At 46.9% G+C, this 5,000-nt stretch overlaps 3 non-coding genes across 3 annotated transcripts in view; all 3 read left to right on the top strand.

Moving 5' to 3' along the window:
* Window positions 1-963: 963 nt before the first annotated feature.
* LOC135194548 (small subunit ribosomal RNA) lies at window positions 964-2,866 on the top strand. Its single transcript, XR_010309822.1, has one exon. It is a non-coding gene; the product is annotated as a small subunit ribosomal RNA (ribosomal RNA).
* Window positions 2,867-3,305: 439 nt separating this feature from the next.
* Window positions 3,306-3,462, top strand: LOC135194558 (5.8S ribosomal RNA). The gene has a single exon (XR_010309832.1). It is a non-coding gene; the product is annotated as a 5.8S ribosomal RNA (ribosomal RNA).
* A 731-nt stretch (window positions 3,463-4,193) lies between these two features.
* LOC135194560 (large subunit ribosomal RNA) overlaps window positions 4,194-5,000 on the top strand; it is a 3,975-nt gene continuing 3,168 nt past the window's right edge. The window contains exon 1 of the ribosomal RNA XR_010309834.1: window positions 4,194-5,000. This exon is cut by the window's right edge and continues 3,168 nt beyond it. This is a non-coding gene — a ribosomal RNA (large subunit ribosomal RNA).

Raw genomic sequence — 5,000 nt, 5'->3', positions numbered from 1 at the left:
CTCTGGCGTCTCGATTCGTCGTATCGCGTTATATTATACTTTACACGTAGTATTACCTATGTACGTACGAATCGTCGCGACCGCTGGGGGGACAACATACAATATTCACTGACACGTGGAAATGATGAAAAGATTCTTTTTTTTTTTTTCGTTCTGTAAAACTGTGCCGACCGACGGACGCACGTAAATCTCTCTGCCTCACATGCGCTTCCTCTTATCGTCGTCGTCGTCGCGCTCTTCTCTACAATCTATCCTCATGGAATAGTGTCGATTCATTGTAGTAGATCTGTGCGACGTCGTGACACGACACATATGAGAAGGAAACGTGTTAGAGACCAGAGTTTTTAAAAGATTCAGTGTATTCGTATAATGTGTATAATTTTGATATTATATCATGAAAACGGTCGTTTCTAAAATTCTTTTTATTTTTCATTTATCATGTACAAAAAATACATAACCCGAGTATCGGTACGATCACTCAAACACCGGGCGTCGATCCCAATGTTTTACGATAATAATCGTTGAACAATACATACGTACACGTCGTGTGCGAAGTGTTATTTTAAAATAAACTCGATCTCGTTTAGAACGTTCGAATTCGTGACCGTGATGTGTCATTATGTGACGACGCCGCCGTCGCCGCCGCCGCCGCCGCCGCCGTCGCGATATATAAATATCGTCTCGATAAATATATAAAGCGCGGGGGAGCGCGCGAGCGCGCGCGAGCGAGTGTCTCGTTTGAATTATAAAAGAGTCAACCGTTAAAATCTATCGCGTCTAACGCGATTGACGATACGGTAAGACGCTCGTTTCATACTGTGCGTATATGGTACATACATACATACATGCGTGCATGCATGCATGCATGCGTGCGTGCGTGCGTGCCTCGCGTGTGTGTGTGTATTTTATATGTGAATATGAAACGAGAAGAGAGTTTGACGACTTCAACAAGTCTATGTTAGCTCCCTGGTTGATCCTGCCAGTAGTTATATGCTTGTCTCAAAGATTAAGCCATGCATGTCTCAGTGCAAGCCGTATTAAGGCGATACCGCGAATGGCTCAATATATCAGTTTTGGTTCCTTAGATCTTACTCAGTTACTTGGATAACTGTGGTAATTCTAGAGCTAATACATGCAATCAGAACTCTGACCAGTGATGGGATGAGTGCTTTTATTAGATCAAAACCAATCGACGGAGGGCGTCTCGTCCGAAGTCGTTAATTTTGATGAATCTGGATAACTTTTGCCGATCGCATGGTCCAGTACCGGCGACGCATCTTTCAAATGTCTGCCTTATCAACTTTCGATGGTAGTTTCTGCGACTACCATGGTTGTCACGGGTAACGGGGAATCAGGGTTCGATTCCGGAGAGGGAGCCTGAGAAACGGCTACCACATCCAAGGAAGGCAGCAGGCGCGCAAATTACCCACTCCCGGCACGGGGAGGTAGTGACGAAAAATAACGATACGGGACTCTTTCGAGGCCTCGTAATCGGAATGAGTACACTTTAAATATTTTAACGAGGAACAATTGGAGGGCAAGTCTGGTGCCAGCAGCCGCGGTAATTCCAGCTCCAATAGCGTATACTAAAATTGTTGCGGTTAAAAAGCTCGTAGTTGCATTTGTGCGCCGCGCTGTCGGTGCACCGCATCCGCGGTGATACTGACACGTCTGCGGAGCATATCGTCGGTGAGCCGGCGGTAAAACGCCGGTTCAATATCAAAATCCTATCGCGGTGCTCTTCAGTGAGTGTCGAGATGGGCCGACAATTTTACTTTGAACAAATTAGAGTGCTCAAAGCGGGCTCAAAATGCCGCTTGAATATTTCGTGCATGGAATAATAGAATATGATCTCGGTTCTATTTTGTTGGTTTTCAGAACTCCGAGGTAATGATTAATAGGGATAACTGGGGGCATTCGTATTGCGACGTTAGAGGTGAAATTCTTGGATCGTCGCAAGACGAACATCAGCGAAAGCATTTGCCAAAGGTGTTTTCATCAATCAAGAACGAAAGTTAGAGGTTCGAAGGCGATTAGATACCGCCCTAGTTCTAACCGTAAATATGTCATCTAGCGATCCGCCGACGTTACTACAATGGCTCGGCGGGCAGCTTCCGGGAAACCAAAGATTTTGGACTCCGGGGGGAGTATGGTTGCAAAGCTGAAACTTAAAGGAATTGACGGAAGGGCACCACCAGGAGTGGAGCCTGCGGCTTAATTTGACTCAACACGGGAAATCTCACCAGGCCCGGACACCGGAAGGATTGACAGATTAATAGCTCTTTCTTGATTCGGTGGGTGGTGGTGCATGGCCGTTCTTAGTTGGTGGAGCGATTTGTCTGGTTAATTCCGGTAACGAACGAGACTCTAGCCTGCTAAATAGGCGTCGTCATTTAGGTGTGCTCGATTTCGGTCGAGCAACTCACTGGCGGCGTATTAAAATTCTTCTTAGAGGGACCGGCGGCTTCGAGCCGCACGAGATTGAGCAATAACAGGTCTGTGATGCCCTTAGATGTCCTGGGCCGCACGCGCGCTACACTGAAGGAATCAGCATGTTCTCCCTGGCCTAGAGGCCCGGGCAACCCGTTGAAACTCCTTCGTGCTGGGGATTGGGGTTTGCAATTATCCCCCATAAACGAGGAATTCCTAGTAAGCGCGAGTCATAAGCTCGCGTTGATTACGTCCCTGCCCTTTGTACACACCGCCCGTCGCTACTACCGATTGAATGATTTAGTGAGGTCTTCGGACCGACACGCGGTGGCTTCACGGCCGTCGGCGTTGCTGGGAAGTTGACCAAACTTGATCATTTAGAGGAAGTAAAAGTCGTAACAAGGTTTCCGTAGGGGAACCTGCGGAAGGATCATTAACGTAAATTATCTATCTCGAATGAGTGCGATGATGAACGATAATAAAATTCTAAAACACAAAAATCGACGTTCGGAATGTGTCGTTTCGATGCGAGGACGCGATTCTCTCGTTCTCGAGTCGGAGAGTCGTGTAACGCGTCCTATACTGATATTTTTCGATGTCGATTTCGAGGAAAGTACGATGTGTCAACGCACATACGTCATCTTCAAATAAAATGTATATTTTTTTTTTTTTGTTTTGTACTTTTTTTTTTTTTTTTTATTTTATTTTATTTATTTTTTTTTAATTTTTGAATTTTTCTCTATATACTAAAAAGAAGAGAAAAAAACAAAAAAAAAAAAAAAAATAAAAATAAAAAACTAACTAATATCACTCTGGCGTATAGAATCGTTCGAGTGATCGTAGAAATTATACAACAAAAAAATTAACAAAACCATTACCCTGGACGGTGGATCACTTGGCTCGCGGGTCGATGAAGAACGCAGTTAACTGCGCGTCATAGTGTGAACTGCAGGACACATTTGAACATCGACATTTCGAACGCACATTGCGGTCCGTGGAGAAACATCCAGGACCACTCCTGTCTGAGGGCCGGCTGTATAAAAATATAAACCACACTGTTCGAACGTTTAATGTCTCGTCTCTTTACGTCTTAACCGAAGTAAAAGACTTTGACGTTCGACTCGAACATATGACGGTATCCGCGTTCGAGATCGTTATTACGTGTTTAAATATAATACTTAATATACGCATTTCGTTCTCGGTCCGTTCAAATATAACAAATACGACGATGTGTATGTATGTTTACGTTTACATGCGTGCGTGTATATATAATTTATATTATGTATATTTTTTATATACGTTCGTGTGTACGTTCACGTCACGGAGTTTCGTTATATGCGACGTCAGAGAGACTGAGAGCGTCGCTCGTCGCCAGACGAGGAGCGCCCATCTCCGACCTTTCGATCGTTTCATTGAGTTGTTCTCGATAATTCGAAGAGGGGGTAATCGGAGTTTAGGTGATCTCTTCTCGTCTCGAGATGAGTATGTGCGTTTCTTTTGTTTATTTTCTAATGTCAAAATTTCGAATACAAAAGCTCCGCGATCGTTACGAACGTTTATATACGAGTGTACATAAAGCGCGCGCGCGCGCATAGTTTACGTGATGACATCGAAACATTCGTATATCGAGTAGGCGGACTCGACGTCCGAAGAGCGCGTCGACGCCGACGTCGGAACGACCGGAATGAAAATTCTCTCTCGTCTCGACGAAAGCGGCGCCGTCGCGTTGACGGATATCGCGTCTGCCTCGTTTTTTTTATCGTTGGCCTCAGATCAGGGAGGATCACCCGCCGAATTTAAGCATATTAGTAAGCGGAGGAAAAGAAACTAACCAGGATTTCCTTAGTAGCGGCGAGCGAACAGGAAATAGCCCAGCACTGAATCCCGCGGTTGTAACGATCGCGGGAGATGTGGTGTTCGGGAGGTATCGCTTTCTCGTCGTCGCCACTCCTGTCCAAGTTCGTCTTGAACGGGGCCGTTTTCCCGTAGAGGGTGCCAGGCCCGTAGCGACGGAGCGAGACGGCGAGAGGTACGCTCCTCAGAGTCGGGTTGCTTGAGAGTGCAGCCCTAAGTGGGTGGTAAACTCCATCTAAGGCTAAATATTACCGCGAGACCGATAGCGAACAAGTACCGTGAGGGAAAGTTGAAAAGAACTTTGAAGAGAGAGTTCAAGAGTACGTGAAACCGTTCAGGGGTAAACCTGCGAAACTCGAATGAACGAACGGAGAGATTCATCGTCATTCGACGGCGTACGGGCGCGCGCCTCGATGTCTCATAACCCCCCTCGCGGGTGCGTCGTGGGGCACGGGTCGCGTCCGTCGACGTTCGTCGACGGCGTGCACTTCTCTCTCAGTAATACATCGCGACCCGTTCGATGTCGGTCTAAGCGCCGTTCGGGAGTCCAGTCGTCGTGTTCGCGCACGTCTATTGGACCGTGACGGTGGCCGACCGGCCGTCGGACGGTAGTACAAAATCGTACTTATAATACGAATCGCGCACGCGTCTCACGCGCGTCCGGCCCGACGCAAGCGAACGTCGTTTGTCGATGTCCTGCCCGAGTGCGGACGTCG

The sequence above is a fragment of the Vanessa tameamea genome, chromosome 31, assembly GCF_037043105.1.
Source record: "Vanessa tameamea isolate UH-Manoa-2023 chromosome 31, ilVanTame1 primary haplotype, whole genome shotgun sequence".
Taxonomy (NCBI): domain Eukaryota; kingdom Metazoa; phylum Arthropoda; class Insecta; order Lepidoptera; family Nymphalidae; genus Vanessa; species Vanessa tameamea.
Note: the sequence above shows the minus strand (reverse complement) of the source record. Positions and strands in the feature narration are given on the sequence as shown.